This window comes from Furipterus horrens, unplaced genomic scaffold (genome assembly GCF_987537825.1).
Source record: "Furipterus horrens unplaced genomic scaffold, mFurHor1.1.pri manual_scaffold_6, whole genome shotgun sequence".
Taxonomy (NCBI): Eukaryota; Metazoa; Chordata; class Mammalia; order Chiroptera; family Furipteridae; genus Furipterus; species Furipterus horrens.
In genome coordinates, this window is record NW_028327176.1 from 162456772 (window position 1) to 162480968 (window position 24197).

General features: G+C 37.8%; 1 long non-coding RNA gene across 3 annotated transcripts in view; it reads right to left on the minus strand.

Annotated features, from left to right (window-relative positions):
* Positions 1-243: 243 nt before the first annotated feature.
* LOC150007718 (uncharacterized) overlaps positions 244-24197 on the minus strand; it is a 99750-nt gene continuing 75796 nt past the window's right edge. For all 3 annotated transcript variants that reach the window (XR_016511833.1, XR_016511834.1, XR_016511832.1), the window contains exons 2-3: positions 7910-7993; positions 244-474 (exon numbers count right to left, since the gene is read on the minus strand). This is a non-coding gene — a long non-coding RNA (uncharacterized LOC150007718). The remainder of the gene's footprint in view (positions 475-7909; positions 7994-24197) is intronic.

Below are 24197 nucleotides of genomic sequence, written 5' to 3' on the forward strand. Positions count from 1 at the left end.
TAGACCCACACAAATATGTCCAACAAATTTCTTACAAAGGTGTAAAAGTAATTCAATGGGGGAAAACATGCTTTTTAAAAATAAGTGTACTGGAACAACTGCACACGAGGCAAAGCATGAACCTCAACCGAAATGTCATACATCATAACTCAAGTGAAATATATATATATAAAATACATATATTTATATATATTTAATATATATTTAAATATACATATATATTTAAAATGGATCACAGGCAAATTTAAAACATAAAACATTTATTAAAAACATAGGAAAAGCCCTGGCCAGTGTGGCTCAGTTGGTTGGAGCCTCATCCTGTAACTGAAGGTTGTGGGTTCAATTTCCAGTCAGGGCACATGCTTAGGTGGTAGGTTCAATCCCTGATTCAGTGTGTATGGGAGGTAACCAGTAGATGCTCCCCTGTTGCATTGATGTTTTTCCTTCTTCTTTCCTCTCTCCCTTCCTCTCTCTCTAAAAGCAATGAAAAAATGTCCTCAGGTGAGAATTTTTTTAAAAAAGGAGAAAATATCTGGTATCTATAACCTGATAAAGAGTCCTTAAAATTTACACCAAAAAGAAGATCCTTAAAGGTAAAAATTAAACTTCATCTAAATTAAAAACCTTTTCTCTAAAATATTCTGTTAAAAAGATAAAAATATGAGCTATAGGCTGGATGAAAAGATTTGCAACCCATGTCAGACAAAGAGCTAGAATGTAAAATAAAGAGCTTTCAAAATTCAACATTTTTTAAAAAAGTTTAATTAGAAAATGGACAAAAGGCAAAAACAGATATTTTATCAAAAGAAGACAGCAAATAAGCCCATGAGAATAAGTTCAATATGCAGTTAAACATAGAATCCATAAAAGAAAAGATAGTTAGATAGGTAGACAGATAGAGAGAAACAGATAGATAGATATGGCAAGCATCATATAGGCATAGAAATAACAAACAAAAACCTGGGAGAAAATTTTGGCAAGGCATATGAATTACAAAATATGCTACCAAATAAGTTTCTTTTAGTTCCTTATTAAAAGAATCCCAATTTTGCTTGAGGCAGTCACATGTTTCTCCAACATTTTTTGCATCTAGGGGTGAGTGAGTATAAGACAGAGTCAAGCCAATAAAATATAAGCATAGTCTCCCGGAAAGCCTCCCTCTCATAAAATGACTGAGTCTGGCAGAAAAAAAGTCCTACTTTCTTCCTGCCTGGAACTTGCTCTCAGGGCCTAAAGGAGCATGGCCATCTTGTGATGTGAGGACGAAGGTCATTTACTGAGATATAAAAAGATCTCATCAGTATTTTCCTGAGTCTGTAGACAAGAAGGAAATCATCTAAAAAGCTATTTTGGTCATTCAGTTGGGGTAACCTGAGATCTGAAAAGGAGAGGAAAATTACCCATAAAACATGGTGAAATGCCATAACCAGACAAAAAACAAAAACAAAAACTATTCCAATTATACAGTGAGTAGAAATAGACTAGACTCCTTTCAAAGGTGTAACAGAACCATGTGAGAACAAAGTACTGTATGTGTTTCCATAGAACATTAAAGCCTCAGCTCTGACGCATCCTTGACAACCTTGTCAAGCAATCTGATTCACAAACGTTTGACTTGTTTCTTTCTTGACTTTAACATAAATGATTTATTTTTATACTCCATTATATATTAGCATAGTCTACATGTAATGGCAAGATTTAAAAGATGATATAGATTATTTAGATAAAGATTTCAAGAAATACAGGAATTATTCTTTCATTGTTCTCAACCAATGCTTAGTCTTTTCTGGTTTTGGCCGTCAGCTTAAAAATACTTTAATTCACCATATGTTTTTCTCAGCTTGCCTAAAGCTGATTGAGTCTCTACTACATTTTGAGAACTCCTTAGCACATTGCCCAGGTACGGAAACCTCTGAGCTTTTGTTCTGATGTGGTTCTAACAGCCCTAAAAACTAACTAAATATGTATTTGTTTTTTCTGTCTTCCAAAAAAAAAGCCTTACGCCTTTCCTCTCCAATTAACACCTATCTAAGCAATCAACTTGTCTTCAGACTTCTCCTTCGTACTCAGCACCCCTCCCCCACCCAAAAGAATGTAATTAATCTTATTTAGCATTTGCCTGGTGACCCACCTACGCCAGCCCTTTCCCCACAGGGTGGGCACACATCTCTCCCATCCCTGCCTTTCTGGCACTCTGAGCTCTTATCCTTGGAAAGGCTTCTTGTGTGCCTGTAGAATATTCACTCAACATCTCCCTGGGCAGTACAGCTTATTTTCAGATTCACATTAAAGAGATTTGGTGTTTCTAAAATTCTAGCCAATATTCAAATTCATTGTTTTTCAGTCAGCCAGAACATAATGAACTTTTTAAATGGAAATATGAAAAAACAGATTTAAATCTGGAAGGAAATTAGATATAATCTAAAATTGTAAAAGAGGAAACTAGCCTGATTAAGGTCACTCAGAAAGTTTTCAGAAGGGTCAAAAGAAAATTTTTTACCTACACTACTTTCTGTTGCAACCTACTAAACACTTTATATTTCCAGCATGTATCTCCACTTTGGAATCATAATACCAAGCAAGGCTCTGCAAGGCAAGAGTAAATCTCTTTTCACATCAGTTGAATCCCAAAGGACAACTTTAATATTTTGAGAAATATACTAAGTATATTTTTGAGTTTTCAATTTATTTGGTTTAATATCATATTAACTTCCTCTGTTAATTGTGTGATTTAACAAGGATGTTATTTGAGGTTATTTTTACTGTAAAATGAAACCAAAGCTATTTATATAGTCATATATATCCCATATTGCTGTTATCTGTGGATTTCTGGTATCTTTGAGATCTAAAGTAATCTATAGAAAAACATGATTTACACCAAAAAATTTATTTTGTAGTCAACTCCTCAAGAAACTGAAAGAGTCAAAGGGAGAAATACCTATAAACAAAAACAAATCTATAGCGTTAGTGTGGACTATTAATTTTTTTAAAACTATACAAATTGAGAATTCAACATCAGTTCTAAGAACTAGATACAAATATTATAGTTCATAATCCCTTAGCTGAAATCCATGTGGCCATATGTATTTCAAAGTTCAAAATTTGGGGATTTTACAAAGGTAATACAGCACATCTGCTGCTTATTATATAACAAGCCAGCAGAGTCTGGCACCATTCCCTAGAATCAAGCACATTAATATTTCTGCAGTGAAAAGCATGAATATTCACACTAAGTAAAGTAAATAAGACTATAAATAGACTCACGACAGTTCCAGTCAGGTTTTCTACCAAATTTGTTCAGGTCAGCTCAAGTTTTGCCATAAAATAAGTGGGAAAAAAATGACTGTTTCAAGCTTTTTTGTATTTCAGAAATGTGTATACAAGATTATGGACCTAATATATTCCCATTAAAAATCATTCTGTCTTGAGACTCTATTTTAGCATCTCTGAGTTTTTGAAGGGGCTCTTTTGGGTATTTGATTTTGTTTTCTTGATTTTGAGGCTCTTCAATAAGAGATACTACAAACTTCACTTTAAACAGTAAATATGGTAGGCAAATCAAATCATACTTTCTATGTGCTTACGAAGCTGACTCTGTAAAGTAAACTTTTCAAAGAAATTATCATTCCAGAATTGATGTTTTGTTAGTAAGGATTTTCACAGATCAGAATTTCTTATAGTGGGCCTATTATTATGGTGAAAATTAGCAAAAGGCAGACCAAAATCTATAATCTATAACACTAAGAAGTAACTATAATGCAGAATGGTTTATCAATTCTCTATTTGTTTAGAGGGGAGGAACAAACACAAACACACGAACTCTTTTGACTTGAGTTTTTCAACTCCCTTCCTTTCTCTAGGGTTGTGATAACACGCACCTCATTTTATTTGTGTTAGCGTTATGTTAATAGTTTATTCAATCACTGTAGATATGTATTATAAATATTCCATACTCTGGCATTTCAAAAACAATGTTTCAAATAGAATGACTCAGAGCTTAAATGCCAGCATGAGCTAAAAATATGAATCCAAAGTATTTCTCATCATCTAGAGTAAAAGTTGCTAAGAACTTAAGGAGACTAATCTTCTTTCACTAGAAAAATCTCAGAAATAATTCCTTATATTGTATAAGACTAGTAGATTTTTTAAAAGTTACTTTGCATATAAAAATCTCCAACAGGAGAGACTGAATTGTCTAATGTAATGATAGAAAGTACATTCAAGTCAGAAGGGAATCTGGAGATTAACCACTCATTACACAAATAAGAGAACTGCAGTCTAGTGATGGTGGAGAACTTTCACAATATCTTCCCAAAGGTGAGAAAATCAAGTAATTAGACCATTACAGGAAACCATCTCAACATAAAGCTTCAAATGTAGGTTGAAATTTGCTTTAAGAGATTTGCTGTTGAAAGGTGATGGAGCGTGGAGAGGCCCTTTTGCCTCTGTATAGCACAAACATTACAGTTCACTTCCATTTAAGTGAGAGATATGGCTTGCTGTTTTCAGAGTTGCTATCATAATATCATCTTCCATGGGAGAGGAAGCACGAGAATGATTCGCTTAAACTTTGTAATTCTGATCTGTAAAATAAGAACAAACTTTGTAACTGGTTTAAGATGACCATGATGTCACCATTAAGAATTCACTGGGCTTTGAAATGCCAGGAACTTCACATATTCTGCATCCTTTTACCATATTTCATTCCCAAATTAAGCTTAATATTGAATGCCAGAATATACTACCATTAATAGGCATTTTCCCTTGCCAGGCAACAGCGAAGCCAATCTTTAACAGTGACTATGTGGGGAGAGAAGGAGCAATACCTTCTAGATTAAAACATCACTTCTGAAAATATCTCACCATTTTAAGTAAAGAATTCTATTGTTACTTTTTTAAAAAGTTTTCTTGTGATATAATTTTAAATGTACAGAAAGCTATAAGGTAGGACAAGGAACCTCCATATGTTCTTTACTTAAATATGTGAATTGTTCAAATTCTCTCTCTCTCTCTCTCTCTCTCTCTCTCTCTTCTTCAGTATATATTTCCTAAGAGCAAAGACATGCTCTTACGTAACTATAGTACACTTATCAAAATCAGGAGATTTAACATTAATATCATGCATAAACTAATTGTAGTCACTTTTTGAAAGAAATGCTCATTTTATATGCTTTCTTGAAGTCTAAAACTTTTTAAATGATGAGAGTTTTTAAATGTGATGTTTCAGTTGATTGGTCCTTAATGTAAGAAGTCACTTTTTTAAACAGCGTGCCTAGAAAGTTATAATTTAAGTAGGATGTAGAACTTGGTGTATGCACAGATTCATATAATACTGTGCAGGCTGAGAATGCCTTCTTGGTTCTGGACCAACCACTACAGCTAATAACTATTAACAGACCCCATAATAGTGGGAAGAGGAAGAGTTGTACAATAATAATATGTGGGTCAAATCTTATTAACTCACTGGAGATTAGTTGGTATAATGACAGGCTTGACTTTCCTGCTCACATTTTTAAAAGTAGGCAAAATTACATAAGTGGGAAAGACATGTAGAGACTGACTTATATCAGGGAGAGCTCACTACCACCTAGGAGAGAAATTTCAGTGTAGAAACTCAACAACCTTTTCTTTTTTAAATTCTAGCATTCAGTGACTCCAGATTTTGGTTTTCCCACTACTGTTCTTTGGAATTTGAAATTACGCAGTTACCTGGGTGATCTGTTTATCAAAATTTTACCCTTAAAATATACCTAGAATTAGGCATAAACATAATCTCAGCAGCAATATTTTTATACCCTACTTTATTTCAAAAATACTTTATGAATGTTTAGATAAATACACAAAATATAACAAGAAAATATAAACTTAAAAATTATTGAAAGAGAAAAAAAAATGTGATGAGTTAAATTATAACCCAACGTAAAGCTAGGACACTATTGAAAGCTCCCTTCCCAGTCTAGCATTCAGCATAAAGTAGGTCCTCAATAATTATTCATTGATAATAACAGCAAAAATATACTGTTTTTCATGTACTAGATCCTATCTCATGTACTAATCCTAGGGCAAAAAAAAAAAAGAATTATTTCATTGAATCCTAACAGTCACCTCCGGGGTGAGTTCTATTATCATTCCCATTGTATAGATGCTTACACTGAGCTTCAAAGAAACTAACTGTTGATAACAGCAAAGCTGGGCTACAAGCCCAGATAGTCTAAGCCCTAGAATTTTAACCACTGCACTATGAAGCCTCCAAAATTAACTTCCTAGTATCCCTGCTGGTGAAAAACTTAGTAGAGAACAGAGAAAAAAAGTCTACCTCGGCATCATCTCAGCTCTGTTAAGTGAATGAAAACAATAAATGGATGTGGTAGGTCATACATTTCATCCTCAGCTTTCTAACATCCAAACCAAAAAAGGAAACAAATTTAATTCAATGATTCACAGTGTCTTTCAGATAAAAAGTCAAGCAATTTCTTGGGAAAAGCATAAACAGAAACTTGAATTTTGCTGGTGCACATAAGATGGGAAGACAAATGGTAAGCCCAATAGTGGAAATACCAGCTGTACATAGAAATATAACCAATCACATATTTTCAAACAAATACTAAGAGAAAATAACATAATGAACTCACATGTACCCATCACCCAAATCAACTATTATCAACCCACAGCCAATCTTGTTTCTTCTGGACTCACCCCATCCCTCCACTTTCCACCCCAACTACATGATTTGAAGCAAATCCCAGACATATCATTTCATTCATTAATATTTCACTATGGATCTCTAAAAAGTGTATGGGTGTGTGTGTGTGTGTGTGTGTGTATGTAAATAACAATACCATAACAGCATCAAAAACATATTAATTTTTTTGTTGTTGAAGAAGACAGGTCTTTATTTACAATATTCCAATCTGGGGAGGGCAGTGAGCACTTCAGCTCAGAGCCCTGTTCTTCCACGGGACCCTGCACTTTCCTTGCTCCCCAAAAAGCCTATAAACCAAAAACATGCCCAGAAGTTTACCATCCCTTATCTGTCAGCTTTGTCTTTCAGGACATGGGGTATGATGTCATCAGCCTCCATATAATAGTCCAACAAAACATGTGCTATGTTGCACTGGATCACACATAGTTCTCGCCTTTCTCTTTCAAAGCCACATGGATCTCCCTCTGCCTTTTCAAAGCCGCATGGACCTCTCTTTCTTTCTAAAACTGCATAGTGCTCCTAACATATTAATTTTTAATACCTGCTCAGTTTTTAAATTTGCAATCATCTTTTGAATGTCATCATTTAAAAAAAGTTAGTTGTTTGATTGTTTGTCACAGTCGGAATCCAGATAAGATCCACACATTCAGTGTATAACCACTTCCTTTTACAGAAATGAGTTCATTTCACTGCAATGTATAATAGAAAGTGCATGTCTCCAGGGGTTAGAAGCTGTGTGGTAAAAGAGATGTGTACTCAGGTCCAGTTTCATCTTCTTGACCTTGAATAAGTCGTATTCCCACTGTCTATTAAATTAAAGGAGTGGCAAGACAATTTTCAGTCTCCTTCACTGAGATAATGACTGGTCAGACTATTTCTACTCTTTGAATGAGGAGCTCAATATTGGATAGTTAAATGGATATCAGACTTAAGTTTACAATAGAAAATTTAATTACTAGATATAATTAATTGGGTCATTCATAAATAATATCTCAAGAATTTTAAGCAACATCCCTCAAATTCCTTGGAGTTTTAGAGTTTGCTTCTCTTCAGTGAGTAATTTCACCTATTAGCTTCGTAGGCTCAATACTGTGAGGATTAAATGAAAAAAAAAGAGAAATTTTTTTTTGGAAGTTCTTTGTAAATCATAAAGGGTGTGCCCACATACAGCAGAACACATAGTTTCCTAAGGAATATTTTACTTACAGCTTTATAACTTTCAAAATGTCCAGATTCAGCATTATCATACAGGATATATCTGGATGCTTCTGTATGTTCCCAAATAGAGTCCTGCAAAAGATATGGGACATTCTTAACATTTCAGTTCCTTCTCCCTTCCACACACATCTCCATCCATGAGCAGCTGTGCTGTCCTGAACCACATCTGCCTTCTCTTTCCCCAGAACTGCCCAGCGCTACAGAGAGGGAGGCACGCCACGTCAATTGTTACACCCACAGCCAGATGAACATATAGCATGAGACATCCAGGAAGTACTTTTCAAGATATTTGATTGCATTAAAATCATCACCCTTCCATTTCCCTATAAATTGAATTTCCTACACAAACAGCAAGCGAGCTGCCATAAAATTTCAGACTCCATCTGGCAAGCTCAGCATTATGCATGGATTTCTATACTCTAAGTGAAGGGTATTGTCAGATTTGAACCTTCCCCAGAGAAACTGAGACACCAGACACAATTGGAGACAGGAGCAGCACATGCCAACCTGTGGCGTTCACTCTAAATAGATGACACATGAACTTCAAAGAGCATTTTACAATGCCTTGCATAAAAGCATTCAAGTCAGGGGTGGCTGAAATTGAACGACAAACATTTCCATTTGCTAGGTAGGGAATGAACCAATTGCAGTGAGACCCCTCGTTAAAATTGGGGCCTGGAGTAAAAAGTGTAGTGAACATGCAGAGCTCATTATTGTGCTTCCCAGTAAAGTGAACAAAAAGCATATTTCTGACATGATGTTTATTACCATATCGTGTATTCTCTTAAGAGGCTGAACAGCTGCTGGCTAACCACTGTCTTAATGGAAAGCAAATTTAGGACTTCGAAAGCTTTTGATGGAATTGGGGATTGGGGGACTAACGAGAGAGAGGGTCTCCTTCCTTTCTTTTCTTTATCTCTCTCTCTCTCTCTCTCTCTCTGTCTCTCCCTCCATCCCTCCTTCCTTTCTTCGTCCCTTTCCTTCTTATGTAATTTTGCAAAGATTTTAATACTGAAGTTTTGACTGGGTTACTTAACTTAATTTGTGTGAAAGTCTCAGGTGCACTAAATATTAAAAAGGCTAATGTTTATGCATAAATGATGAATTTCTTACTTTGCTCAAATAACCAAATCACTAACTGCACCAAAGCAATATCCTCAAGAAGAACGGTATTACCATTCTAACAGAAAGAATGAGGAATTCAATTTATTTTTAGAACATCCCTAAATTCACTGAACACTGAGTTTGTAGACTCACTTTGCAAACTCACTGAAACACAGGATCATCATTAAGCAAAACTTAGCTTGTTTTCTCATTCCATTCAATACATAGAGATGCTTTGGCACAGCAATTTTCCAGATTCTCAAAAATAACCAAAGGCAATCTGCTCAGAGACTGCAACAAAGATTCATCAACCTAAACCAAAAATAGACACATACAGAGTCTAATAATGTCAAAGCACACTAAAGAAGAGTGGTCACATGCCAGGTGTGATAGCCAAATGATGCTGGGCTTCCTTGGGAAAATGACACAAACTCTCTGGAAGAATGACTGGCACATGTGGGGTAAGTAAAGAGCTCCCAACTCCATTTATGGTGATATAATGCCACACAGTCAACAGAGGCTGAAGTGGCCACCCAAAAGTCCCCCAAAATATGTTATTTAAGGTTAAAAACTTCAATTGTATCTCAGTAAAGCTGGAAAAAAAATTAATTTATAAAAGAAATGCTAGTCCACCAACACACACAAAAAAATTTAGTTAAAAAATATCAAGCACAGAGGCAAACAAACACAGGAGCTTGTCAAGATGAGGAGACAGAGAAGTATGCCCAAAAAGGGGGAACAGATCAAGATTCCAGTGGGAGAACCAAGTGATGAGGAGAAGCCAATCTAAAAACAAGGAGATAGCCAACCTAACAGATGCAGAGTTTCAAACACTGGTGATAAAGATGCTCACAGGCTTGAAAGATATACTTAAGTATGGCAAATGCATAAGGGAAGAAGTGAAGGCTATGCTAAATGAAATGAAGGAAAATCCACACAAAACCAATGGTAAAGGGAAGGAAACTGGGGCTCAGATCAATAATGTGGATCATAATGAAGAAAAAAACAGTCAACCAGTACAGAATGAGGAAACAAGAATTGAAAAAAATGAGGAGAGGCTTAGGAACCTCTGGGACAACTTTAAACATGCCAACATCCAAACCATAGGGGTGCCAGAAGGAGAAGAGGAAGAACAAGAAATTGAAAACTTATCTGAGAAAATAATGAAGGAAAATTCCCCAAATTTGGTGAAGGAAATAGACATATAAGTCCAGGAAGCACAGAGAGTCCCAAACAAGCTATACCCAAAAAGGACCACACCAAGACACATCATAATTAAAATGCCAAAGTTTCAAGAAAAAGAGAGAGTCTTAAAAGCAGCAAGAGAAAAGCAGAGCTACCTACAAAGGGGTGCCTATAAAACTATCAGCTGATTTCTCAAAAGAAACTGCAGACAAGAGGGAAATGGCAATAAGTATTCAAGGTGATGAAAAGCAAGGACTTACAACCAAGATTTCCCTATCCAGCAAAGCTATCATTTAGAATGGAAGGGCAGATAAAGTGCTTCCCAGACAAGGTAAAACTAAAGGAGCTCATCATCACCAAGTCATTATTGTATGAAATATGAAAGGGACTTACTTGAGAAAAAGAAGATCAAAATTATGAACATTATAATGACAACAAACTCACAACTATCAACAACTGAATCTAAAAAATAAAAACAAAATCCAACTAAGCAAACCAGAATAGGAACAGAATCATAGGTATGGGGATCATTTGGAGGGTTATCAGCTGGGAGGAGGCAGGGGGAGAAATGGGGAAATGGTACAGGGACTAATGAGCAAAATTGGTCGGTACAAAATAGACAGGGGGAAGTTAAGAATAATATAAGAAAGGGTGAAGCCAAAGAACTTATATGCAGGACCCATGGATGTAAACTAGGTAGGGGTGAGATTGCTGGAGGGAAGGGGAGTACTGGGCAGAGGGGAGCAAAGGAAAAAAATTGGGACTACTGTAATAACATAATAAAATATACTTTAAAAAAATGTCAAGCACAGAACTTTCAATCTCTGCTACCAAGATTAAGCTTGTAGTTTTAAAGCACTGAACCTATAAACCTATAAAGTAAGAAAAAAAGGCAAAGAAACAGAGCAAAGAATATATGAATCCATTATAACTAAAAGAAGGCTCTCAGGGAATATCAGCACTTTAACCCAGAATAATTCTTCATATTACTACTGATGATTATGGTGGCTACCATCAAAGTGAGAATGTGTTTGAGACTAATTGAGTGATATTATACACTTTGGGGGAAATTAATTGAGCCTCCTCACACCATGAAACTTGTATATTGATCACATTTCCTGATTTCTGATTATTGCTTCTCATTGTCCAACTGTAAAGTTTTGGATCATCCCTATTACATTTTGGAGTTACAAGGGGCTGACCACATCTGCAGCACAGCAGTGAACATTGTAGACCTCAAAGGAAAGTCATCCACATGAGATCCATCAGTGTCAAATGCAATTAATTTTTAAATGGATACTTGAGTTTTAGGAGAATCCACCCAAGGCTTTCACTGGCGATTGCCTGAGTGATGATTTCAGTTCTGCTCATCTAGGGCAGCTGCCCTTTCCATCCAAACACTCCAGGAACAACCTGACATCCATCCCAATCTGCTCAGCCCATATGGACAAGGGTATAAGTCTGTGCTTGTTCATAATCATCTCCCAAAATAAGAGCTTACTGGAATTGAGAGAGACAGTATTCGTGAGAAACATCTCCATTACCTTGCACCATGATTAATATTTTCTTAATTGCTCTTTGAAATGTACAGCTTTTAGGTATAATAGATACCAGAGCATAGAGTTTAGATTTCTCTATCTTCTATATCAGTAATTTTCAAGTGGTGTGCCACAAGAATTTTTAAAACATATAACACCTGACTCTTTAGTCAGGAGCATTAACCTCTTTTTCCTTAGATTGTCAAATTAAAAAGTGACAACAACCAACAGAACAATAACCATCCACTGTGAATGAAGCAAAATTATACCTATATTTTTTATCAGATCGGCAAAAAATGATACACTTTTTTGTGTGCCACAGAATTTTATGTGTGCCATGACGTGAAAAAGATTGAAAATCGCTATCCTATATCATTTTTCATTGGTTGTAACAATATGTGGCATTTCATTGAGGTTTTCATTAAGTAGAAGCCTCATTTATACTGAATACAGAATAATGCATTTCCTACTATGATTACTTCATCACCGTGAAATCCCATAATCACTACCCACCTACCCCACCCCCAAAACAAGAGGGTTTTAAATAGAAAAAGGGGGTGTTCTTTCTTCTCAAAGTCTGTATAACTTTGGGTCACAGAAAAGGTTGCTTTCAGATGCTTCTAACCAAGTACAGCACAACATTCTCCCCCAGTACAATGTCATCCCATAGGTAGGCACCTCAGGGATTCAGAGCATCTGTGACAATACCAAGCAGAGTAGGATGGGACCTGGAAAGAGCTGAGGCAAACTAAATTCATGTGCAGCACCCCCAGGACTCCAGTAAGTTCTTTGGGAGAGGGAGGAGATGTGTATCAACAAGTGAAGAACAAAGCTAGCTTATCCATACCCAGGTGGTAAGGCTGGAAAAGACCAGTTAATACTGGTTGATGTTCTGTGGGGGGTTTGCCTCATACTTGGATATTTAGAGATATTGACAATGAAATAGGTAACAGAAAAAAAAAGCACTATTTAAATTCAACTGATTTTGAAGTTTAGAATTTAGGATTAAGATTCAAAACAATCATAAGAAATTAACAATGGTCCCACTACATTTATCTGTAACTCAGAGCCACTATATAATGAGTGAGTAGATTGGTTACAGGTTTTCAACGTGCTCTATACGAGAGGCCAGATAGAGAAATATGCATGTGAATGAATGAGTTATGAAGCAAGCCTGTGCTCCAGGTGATCTTATGGTTGAGATTATGGTTGTTAGACGTGTTTAATGTTTACCCTGTAATTTTTCTGTTGGCTCTCAAGCTCCCACCTCCAAATGTATTGGACAAACCCACACTTTCTTGAATGGCTTCCAGGCCCCTGCTGCTCCAAAGCCATGAGGGAGAAAGCACAGATAAAAGACAGGGAGCAACTCTCTTCAAAATCCCTGAAATTAAGCACCATAGGTATGTGACTGGTGCTGTATTTCAAGTATACATTTAAAATGGTGAAATTACAACAGCAATAATAGCACCGAAAGGAAATGACATGAGATGTTTTTTTTAATCCCATAAATGCAACAGGTTTGTACTTTGAAAATGATTTCTTAGATATAGTCAAAACAGTAAATGTATTTAGATCAGCTAGTTGGGCAAAGAACTCACAAGAATTTATGTCCAAATCTAAAGCCCAGAATGGGCTGAGCCAGGCCCTAGTCACTTCTTCATGGCAATCACCAGACTTCATGTGTGCCTGACTGCATTCAATGTGAAATATAAGACAGCCCAAGCCTTCTACCAAAATATAGGTTCACTTAGAAATACAATTTTAGTTTTCTTTTTAAATAAGATATTTTGGGAAAAATCAAGTTTGAGACATAGCAACACTTATTTTGGCAAGATAACAACCAAAACCTATGTGTCTGAATGTAAAAGGCATTAAAGAACAATCCACGGTGTGAGAGAAAATCCACACTAAAGAAAAGATATAGTTTGTCTAAGCATTTTGAAATTGTAAATTAACCTGTAAGAGTGAAAGCTGCAAAATTATGCTGTTTTACTGGAGATTAAGTGCACCTTTTCCTTCTTCTCCCAAATAAAATGATAGAACTTACTATTTAATCATACCCCAGAGCTTGAGAGTTTTCTTTCAGTACAAAGCAACAGATACATACACTTAGAATGCTTATTTGTTAATGTAATCATTTCCCTGGCTCATTCAATGTGCAAAGCACATGAATTCAAAGACTACAATTTGAGGCAAGTGTACATGGACTGAAAAAAAAAAAACAAGTTTCAAAACCTGCTCCTAAAGTATGGATAGGACCCTCAGGTCATTTTTACTCTTGGTAAGACAAAGGTGTTGCACTGTCTGCCTTAGCATGGTAAGAATGTATATGATCAGATGCCAGTTTGAGGGGCTAGAGATAAGACTTAAAAAGTACCGTATTTCTTAATGGCTGAATAAGGTGATTACAAATAAGTTTATGTTCACATTCTGCTGAAGACCTTTTTACAGTCTCAGCACCTAACAGTTTCTAACAGGCTCCAAGAATCCTATCAGGTTAAGTGATGGTACGACATTTGTCAAAGGTACACCTGTGGAGCCCAGCGAGCAGCAGGAACGGACTCCGCCAGCACTGTCCAGGGGCCACACCTTTCAGCCCCAGGGGCCTGGAGATATCTGGAATGTTCTAGCTCTGTGGCATGAGATTTAGAAATTGTTTACCAAAGAAAGATGAACTAATCTAGATTAAATAGCCCTCTTTAAGTATTATATATATAAATAGTCTTACAGGAAGAGTAAATCAGGTAATATTTAATTCCACTGCTTTTAGAATGTGAAAGAATTTAATTCAGTTTAACACATACTGAGTGTCACAGAAAAGCGCCACATTAGGTTGTGACTTGTCAAGTGTATGTTAGCTATTGATGTTGTATAAAAAGAAGGGATTTCAGTGCATGTATGTTATTAGACAATAAACTGGTTGTGAGAGAATAAAATGATTTTGAAGGATCTTTTGATGACGTTAAGGATAAATACCCACCTGTCTATAGAATGAATCTATTTGGAAATGGGGAACATACCATATCCTTTCTCATTTAATCTGTTATTTAAAAAAAAAAAAATTTAAATTCTGTTTAACTTCTCTGAATGAATTACAGTTATAGTAACTTAAAACTTTCAATTTGCCTAACATATGTGGTGTCCTGTGGTCACTTCCATCCCTTCATCAAAGAAAAGGAAGCAGATTCTGGAATGAAGGTGCTCTCTTGCTGCAGACAGTAACAGGAGCAACACTGGACCTGGTGGCTGCAGGCCTGAATCAGCATCCTGGCTCTGCCACTTTTCAGCCAGGTGAGTGTGGGCAAGTTTTATTTATAACTTATATTTACATACATAAAATTACACATATATAATATACAGTGGAACCTCGGTTCTCAAACTTAATTCATTATAGAAAACTGTTCAAGAAGCTGTTTGAAAACCAAATCTCAGGTTTGTTCCCTGAGAGACACATGGCTGATCATACAGGTATCAACATGAAAGGGTTGTCAGGTCAAGAATTGAGACCTGAAGTTTTGTTAGACGACCGAGACATTATTTCTATGAACAACTTGGTCAAGAACCAAATTGTTGGAGAATCAAGATGTTCGAGAACTAAGGTTTGACTGCATATGTTATATATAATTATAGAGCTCTCCAATTCTCATTTTCACATGTTAAATGCGGGAATTGAAATAATCATCTCTCAAAAGATTATCCTAAAGATTAAACAGCTCCTAGAATACAAACTTTGAGTACCTAGATCCATCTCTAGCACATAAGTTGAATAAATATTCACTATTGAGATGATCCAATATATTTTACCATAATCACTAGCAAAAAAAGAAAAAGAAAACTGACATAACCTCCTTGGTCCCAAATACACTTCTGTAAATATGGCATTTTTCTCAAACCTGGCTGGTTTGGCATACCCTGGCTGGTTTGGCTCAGTGGATTGAGCGTCGGCCTGCGAGCTAAGTGTCGCTGGTTCGATCTTCCAGTCAGGGCACATCAGAGAAGGAAAACTCTGACTCCAAAAAACCTCCGCTGCCTTGCGGCATACCTCTTCAGGGGAAAGGCTAAGGGAGTAAACCCCGACAGAAAATCCAGAGCCGGAGTCCCTAAGGCGGTTTGACGTTGTAGTCAACACCGGCAACTCCTGCGGCGCACCTGAAGCCAAGCTGTATTGACTCCGTCTTTCCCTTGGACCCTTCAGCTGCGAAGAGAGGGGAGGTCTGCTGCATGGGCAACAGCAGACCCTCCATATCACCCTGCCCAGGCTCTGTAGCTTCAGCTTCACTGGAGAGGACACTCCAGCGTCATCACAAGATGTCGATTCAACACGGGAGGAGACAGATACCGTGTCACTCCCGAGTCGGACTGCACAACCATTCTCGGCGGTGCAGATAGACTCTTAAGAAGCTACACCATCGTCTCTCGAGACGGACGGCTGCCGACGAAAATATGTAATAGGCAAGCTTTGTACTACATAATCAGACCCTTCTGGTTATTCCTATCCTAGGTAGCATTTGTTGAGGCTTACTATGTGCCAAGCTCTGTGCTAAAAGTCTCACATTCCTATCTCACATAACCCTCACAGTAATGCTTGGAGGCAAGCAGAATTATTTCCCCCATTTTACAGATGAGGAGGCCAACGTTAAAAAAGGCTAAGTAATTTCTGCAAAGTCTCACAGCTGGTTAGTGGTGGAGCTCAGAATGAGAATGCAGATGTCCAAATCCAGAGCTCATGCTCATTGGAAAGAGCAAGAGTTTGGAGCAAAGAAGTCTAGATTTGACGGCCAGTACTGCCCCTTATGAATATGAAAATATTGATGTAAACTGAAGTTCTCCCAGCCTAAATAATGATATCTGAAAAAAATAAATCCTACTTTATAGGGTTATTGTGTGGACCAACTAACTGTAATTTACTTCCCTATGATTTTTGCAAGAGTAGGACCATATCTTACTAATAATTAAATCCTGAGTACCTAGCATATAGTAGACACTTAGGAAGTTCTGTTAGATAAACATAAGTTAATATAAATTTAACTTAATGAGAAATTCTGGTGTGTAAACAAAGTTCTGTTGGACAAATTAATAGCAACATGTTTCTTTGTAAGTATAAATCACTTTAAAAATTCCAATTATCATCATTATCAACTTCACCATGTATTGATCAAGAGCCTTCAAATTGTAGATTCTAAGTGATTACCAAACTCTTCCAATGAACCTAGATTCCTCTACAATACAAAGGTGACTTTAAGTGTCACTACCCATGAAATCCTGATCTAGGCCTTATAATAGAAGACAAGTAGCTGGCCACCCTAATTACCAACAGATGATTTTAGTAATGAACATTTTTTTCAAGGAAGTAGTTGAAATATCATTAGAAAAACATTCAAAATGTGGTCAACAGCAGGGACCCAGCGTGAGGCTTGAAGCAAACGGTGGAATCTTTAGAAGCCTACTTTGTGTTCCCAAGGTCAGGGGAGCAGACAGAAAGCACATTGCAACACTTAGCCACCATGGGGGCCAGGAGCACTCTTTCAACCATCTCAGGTTTGGCAGGAAAAAGGATTATAATAAAAAAACAAGGAAAGAGATATCGCCCATAATATAAATACCACAACCATGGGCCTTATCAGATATGGCATCTCAGCTACTTTAAATAACACATTTGCAAAACAAAATCTGTCTAATGGCTCTTATTCTGGGATGAGAAGACGAAACTGTGGCTCGCTAACTGTATTCTAAGGCTGGGTATCTGGAGAAGCACAGCTCACCTACCTTGAGGCTGCAGTAAGTACATCACTGGGCTTTCATTTCTTTGAGCAACAGATATTCTTAGGGCTTGGCAAAATCTAGAAAAGACGCAGCCCCTGAAAATTCTGCTTATGTCAATAAATATGCCAAACAAAAAATAGGCTGAAAAAAATAGAAGAGGGAGTTCAAATCTTAGCTCATGAGAAGTAATTGGCATATGGTTTCACTTGTAAATCCATTAGCATTAGTCAATTCTTTCACTTGAAAATATTTTCATGATAGGACTCTGAACACAAAATAGGACAGACTGGTGGGGTGGGAGAGGGAAGCTTTATCTGGGTCAGAAATTCCTTTTGACCTGAACCTGAAATGCCACTTAATAATAATAATAATAATAATAGTAATAATACATTTACTTCTAAATCTTTTCTTTCATGGATTTAATTACAGTGTGTGTGTGTGTGTGTGTGTGTGTGTGTGTTGGTAGAAAGACTACCAGCCTAGGAATCATCAGGTCCCTAAAGTTCTGTCCCTGACTGTAAGTCAGCCCCTTCTAGTTTCTTCATCCAAGATAACAATTATGTTCCATACACTGCCAAACAGGTTACCTCAGTTATTCTACTCATTATTATCCTCACTTTGTAAACCCAAAAACTGACCCACAAGAAGCCAGCTGTTCAATGTAAAGAGCAGAAGAGGTGAGGTGAGAAAACAGGTTTGAGTCACTGCCCCACCATACACAGCTATTTGGCCTCTAGTTTAACCTTTACATAAAGTGCATCCTGTCATACCTAAAAATATGTACTCTGCTTCCTTCTCTCCCCATCCTCAAGGACAGGAACACTCTCAAGTGTCAAGGCTAGAATTCACATTCAGATCTGTTGGTTTAAAAGTCAGTAAGTAATCTTTCTTTTTTCTGAGGAGTGGATGACAGGGTCTGCCATGGACAGGAAAGTGACTCAGAGTGTGCCAAGAACAGAGAATGAAGAGAGCTCAGAGGCAAGGAACCAGCAAGAGACTGCAGCTTGCCCACCTCTGGTGAGTCACAGCTTAACAGTTTGGAAGACACTACTTATAAAGCACATAATTTTTCACTATTTTTTTTCTAATTACAAAGGTATGTTTAGATGCTGAATATGAAATAGCAAGGCTTTGCCGAGGCTTAGACTAAGGAGATTTCTTACTCTAATATAAACTCAAAACATAAATCATATAGGTTATTTCACAAAGATATATCTTCCCAGGCAATGAAACATGCCATCGCCGAAAATAGCAAAATAAAAAGTAATACTACTAATAACAGAAAAGAGGATCAGCCCTAATGTCACTGTCCTTAGAGAGCAACTGTTAACATTTTGATGCATTTACATCCAGTCTTTTTTGATGCATATATTTTGTCTTCTGCAGAGAGCATATATAAATATGAAACATGGATCATGCTACAGGTACAGCTTTGTCTCCTTCTCTTCTAAATCAACTTACATTGTTTGTTAACGAAAATTTACGGACACTGTTCCCCTGTTGTTGAGTATGTTGGTTATTTCCAACTTACTTTTTACCATTATATTTGACACTGCAATGAGCATCCCTTAATATAAATGTGGCAAAGGCTTTTCCAGTTTCAGGAAGACGCTCTAGGTAAACTTAGGTCATGTTATGAGTATTTCCCCATGTCAAGCACAAGTACTGTGCTATAGTTTATGAGCATTACTTTAACCCTCACCAAAATCTTATGAGATAATCTATGATTAATTGTTCCTTTTATAGATGAGAAAACTGAGTAAGAGAGATTAAGTAACTTGCCAAAGTTCAACCAGAAGTAACAGAGCCATGATTCTGCCCCCAGAGTCGAGACTTCTGAGAATGTTGCCAGACTTGCCATGCCTCCTAACCTTCTCCCTCCCTAAAATGAGATTTCCCTCCACATCAGATGTAGCGTGCAAGACCTGACCAATGAGAGAGTCCAACTTAACAACCTGGAAAGACTCAGAAATCTCAGTTGCCATTGGTTGCTCTGGGCTCAGGGTATCATCAACATATAAACACCTAGCCTGTGAGTTGCACCAAACAGCCCCTGAGTCCATCCTGCTAATGAGAAAAAGGACATTTATTTCAAGGTCCCTGACAGCACACAACCTATTTAAAGGCACACGGTGGACAATTCTGTAGGCTCTTCCCCTAAAGTTGACTTTCATCTTGTAGCTTAAGAACATGTATCTGCCTTCACTAGGCTTATTTTCTTCCCATTTCTGCACACAAAAATTTGTCATTATCAGACATTTCACTAAGTTTAAGGTTAGGTGAAGATTAAACTTATTGAGAAACACCCAAGAGGTTTATAATCAGTTTATGGAGAAAAATAAGAATTAGTAAAGTTATAAAAACAAGTTTTTACTAACACTCAGCTTTATTATGAAGATTAGACTTGTGTTTTGTGCTCACATAGGAAGAAAGATGCAAACAAAGTATGGTAGAAAGAATCCCCAAAGGCGACTCTGCAGTCTGCAGAACTGCGGACAGGATGTGTAGGCAGAGGGAACAGCATGAAAGGGGTTTTAAAGGGTGTAGCTGCAAAGGCGGGAAACAGCATGCAGCCAAGAGAGGGAGGCTTGGTACAAAAGCAGTGCCTGGTGGTAATGGGATACAGCTGAAGAAGGGAAAGCTCAAGATGAGTATCAGAGAAGACTTCCTGGCAGTGAGAACTGCTGGATGAGAGAATGACCTCCCCAGGGAAGGGCGGGAAGCTCCCTCACTCAGGACACTGGAAACCAAACCGAGCCAAACAGTAACGGCCACGGTGAAGGAAGAAACCCTGCACTAACAGAGGATGAACCGGATAACCTGCAAGGCCTTTTCTATCTGGAGTTACTTTGATTACAGTAATATAATCCTTCAGGGATGTAGGAAAGGTTGTAGGGGGTGGGGTGCTTTAAATTTTTGAGTGAACTTAATTCTGATGGAAGGTGCTGGATTGACATCCTAAGAGACAAAAGCTCTCTGTTCATCCATACAACATTGACAGAGATACGTTTCCCCACTGGACTTTACCAAACATGTCCCCAATCCAGGCATTAAAGGAGAAGGAAAGCTGTGTCCTTTCACCCCTTGACTCCTGGCTTCTCCTCATAGCTTCACGACAACAAAGGGGTTATTAGTTTTAAACATTGGCCCTTAGACTGAATCCCCCGCTCCCCCCACCCTAACAACCAAAACGCTACATTTTCAAGGAACCACATAGAATTCTTTAAAGCATCCATCTGGGAAGCATTAAAATAAGCAACCCACTTTCAAAGGATGGTGTGTGGAAGCAAGCCTTGGTCCCTCTTATTCTCTTTCCTGCATAGATAGATGGACAGATGGGTAGATGAATTTGGATACAATTCCTACATACCCTTTGCATCTAAGTCTTTAATGAGAGCTTTTAATGTAGCTTCCTGTTCCCTTCTCTTTCTTCTTTACCTTTCAGCTCCTTTCATACCTTTCCTTCCAAAGAATAATTTTTGTCCTTCCTTAAATTTGTTTGGAACATGCCAGCATAAGGGATCTCAGTTAGAGGAAGTTCAAGTGTAGATCTTGACCACCAGACTAACTAAATCCATTAATTTAGATCTCTTGAGCTCTCTTGTGAATCTCTTCTGAGTTGCTGATTTCTGACTTTCTTTACTTGAATTTTTGCAGAAGTAACCTCAAGTACTGGCAAAGTTCTGTACCTACACCAAATAGTAGCATTCACCTGAGACTCAGCTATTTGATCCTCTCTGAAAAGCATGTGTGAATTTGGGTGTTTTGTTCCCTATATGCATCTCTTTTGCCTGAGTCAGACATCATCGGTGTGTCAACATAGTCACCCATCCCCCTGTTATATGAAGCCTTGGTCGCACTATCTCTCCAGTACAGATATTTTATCTGCTTTTCTAGAGGCCATGAGAGCAGAATACATGCTGCCTTTTTATTGTACATTAGGACATGTAGCCCTAACCACTTATTTCTCCCATCCATGTAAACCTCAGAGAGGCAAAACCTTCAGTTCAAGCAATAGTATAGGAGGTGTGATCAAGCTCGCCCTGTATCTCAGCACTGATCTCCAAATTATTAGGCATAAAAGAAAATTTCAGTATTGACACCCCCCCCCCATTTTTGACTGTTAAGAAAATTCTTTGCATATACTTACAATGAATGCATTCAATTACTAATTTTCTATAGAACGTTTCTCTTACACGTGAATGGACTTGTGTGAAAACAAAGCTTCATGAGTGGTCCCAAAGGGTTCAGATGGTGTCCTAGCTGATGCTTGCCAACAGAGGTTGGAACTTGTTTTTCACCTGGATGTTTAAGTAATCAAGCATCCACTCAATGAGACAGAGAGCTGAATTTGTCAGGAAGTGGTTGTTACCTTTGATTTCCTGCTCCTTCATTATAGACAAAAGCCTGCTATATAGTTACCTCCAACTGGCGTATGGTGTACATTGCAGACCACAATGTAGGTGAGTAATGAATCCTGTAAGAATCTGAGTGACTTGACCCAAGACCCCACTCACAAGTGAGCAGACAACCTGGAGCCTATAAATACACTGTTTTCAAGTTAGTGAAAAGCAATTTTAAAAACTAAAATCACAGAAAAATAGAACACAGTGACTCTCCAATGGTGAGTGATTATTTTCATGCTTAATAAGAAGCAAGTGATTCAACACATACAATGCCCAAGGGTAAGGCCTGGTCAAATATAAGAAATACACCCCTGCGAATAATTACCTCCTTGTACTCACTTGCTGCCCAAAGGTCTCCCACTTCAGCACTTGTGTATCTCCACACCTAAACCAGCTAGCAAGAGACAGCTTCCTTGAAAAAGTACCTGACGTAAACGTGTAATATAGTAGAGCTGTGATAACCTCTCCATGACCCCCAAAATAAATGTATCACTCTATCTGCAGACACTCAGCACATTGACTCCCTTGTACTTCTAACATTGCAGCCAATGAATTATCGCTTGGTTAGGCCTTCAGTCCTTAAACAGGAATGCAGTTTGTTAAGACTGCCTCTCCTGAACTACAGGACCACAGCCTTCCCAGGGTGTAGCAGGACTAGCACAGTCTGTGCAGTGTAGGTCAATGTGCTCCAACACATGTAATAGGAGGCTGCGGCCTTGAGTGTCTATGGCTAATCCGCTGGCCACAGTATGGCTGAGGTAGTTTCTTGGGTCTTACACAGAGACCATGCTCTTAGTCAAAAGGAGCCGATGCCTTTCTTTACACTCAATTATTATCATGTGTTTTTTATTGTTAACTCCCTCATAAGCAGCCCTTGCACTCAGCTGTATCTCCTACATAGCAAAGAAGGCCTTTTTGTGCACAAAATAAAGGAAGTCATGGGCTAATAAGGAGTTTGTGTATCACTCCACAGCCCCTTTGCATTCATATACTGAACCCACATCAGTATAACTCCATTCCAGTGTAACTTGAAATGCCAGGGCCAATTCTGGGACTTGAAGGGACTCTCAAAGATTCTCTCAAAGCCTTCTGAATTTGAACTATAAGGGAATTCATGAAAGTTTATCCATAATAAGCCTTCCAAGATACCACGTGTCTCATGTCTTAATTTGAAAGTTCTTCCCACAGAAGCCCAAGGTCATGGTTAAAATGGTTATAGCTGCCATTAGTGCTCAAGGTAACCATCCCCCCACTCCTACCTATAGTTTTTTTATATTATTTCACATACATCACTTTACACCTTGTTTTGCTTTACAAAAATGGCTTTCAAAGTTGTTTTCTATAATGTTTGAAGTATAAACATATACACACAAACACACACAGTCTTCCCTTCCTTTTAAAGCTACTTAGTGACTTAAAACCACCATTGTATGTTGCTTAAAGTTTTGTGAGAAGAGCTTGGCTGGGTGGTTCATCTCTTATCCTCATGGCATCATCATGGGGTAGCTGGAAATTGAGGCTTCCATGATTACTCTTCATTCAAATGTCTGGCGCCTCAATACTCCTTGGTCTGCCTCCACAGGGTGCTTCCAGATAGCCTCTCCATGCAGCTTGGACTTCTCATGAATGATGATCTTGAGATATGCTTCTTACATGGTAACTTAGAGTTGCAACAAAGATCCTTCCAGAAGACCCAAATGGAAGCTGCAAGGCTTCTCATGAGCAAGCCTCAGAAATCTCTGAACATTACTTCTGCCACATTCCATTCATCAAACAAGTCACAAAGGCTGGTCCAGTTTCAAGGGGGTGGGAGAAGCAGATTCCATCTCCTGACAGGATTCTGACATAAGGAATGGAAGGGATCAATGGGGCCATCTTGGATGTAAACTACTGCAGGGAGAATGCCACACATCTTCCATTAACATCACATTTTCCCATAAAGGTGTGAAAGCAGTTTGTGCCTCAATTTCCTACCAAGTTTTATCTTAAAAGACCTTCCTCTTTTTTTCACCCATAGCTACACATATGCTTAGACTTAAGATGTAAATCCATGAGAGGCTGGACTTGGAAATCTCTATATAAGTGACAAACATTAGGCTTTACTTAGAAATTTCTCCCTGCTAATAATGTATTACATAAGCAAATTGTCTGTTGAACTTGTTCTTCCCTCGGGACCTTGGGATAGGTTCTCCTCCAGGATGCTCCTCAGTTCCCTCAAACTTCTGTAAGTTCCATTTTGCCACCAAACATACATAGACATTATAGACTCCAAATGGT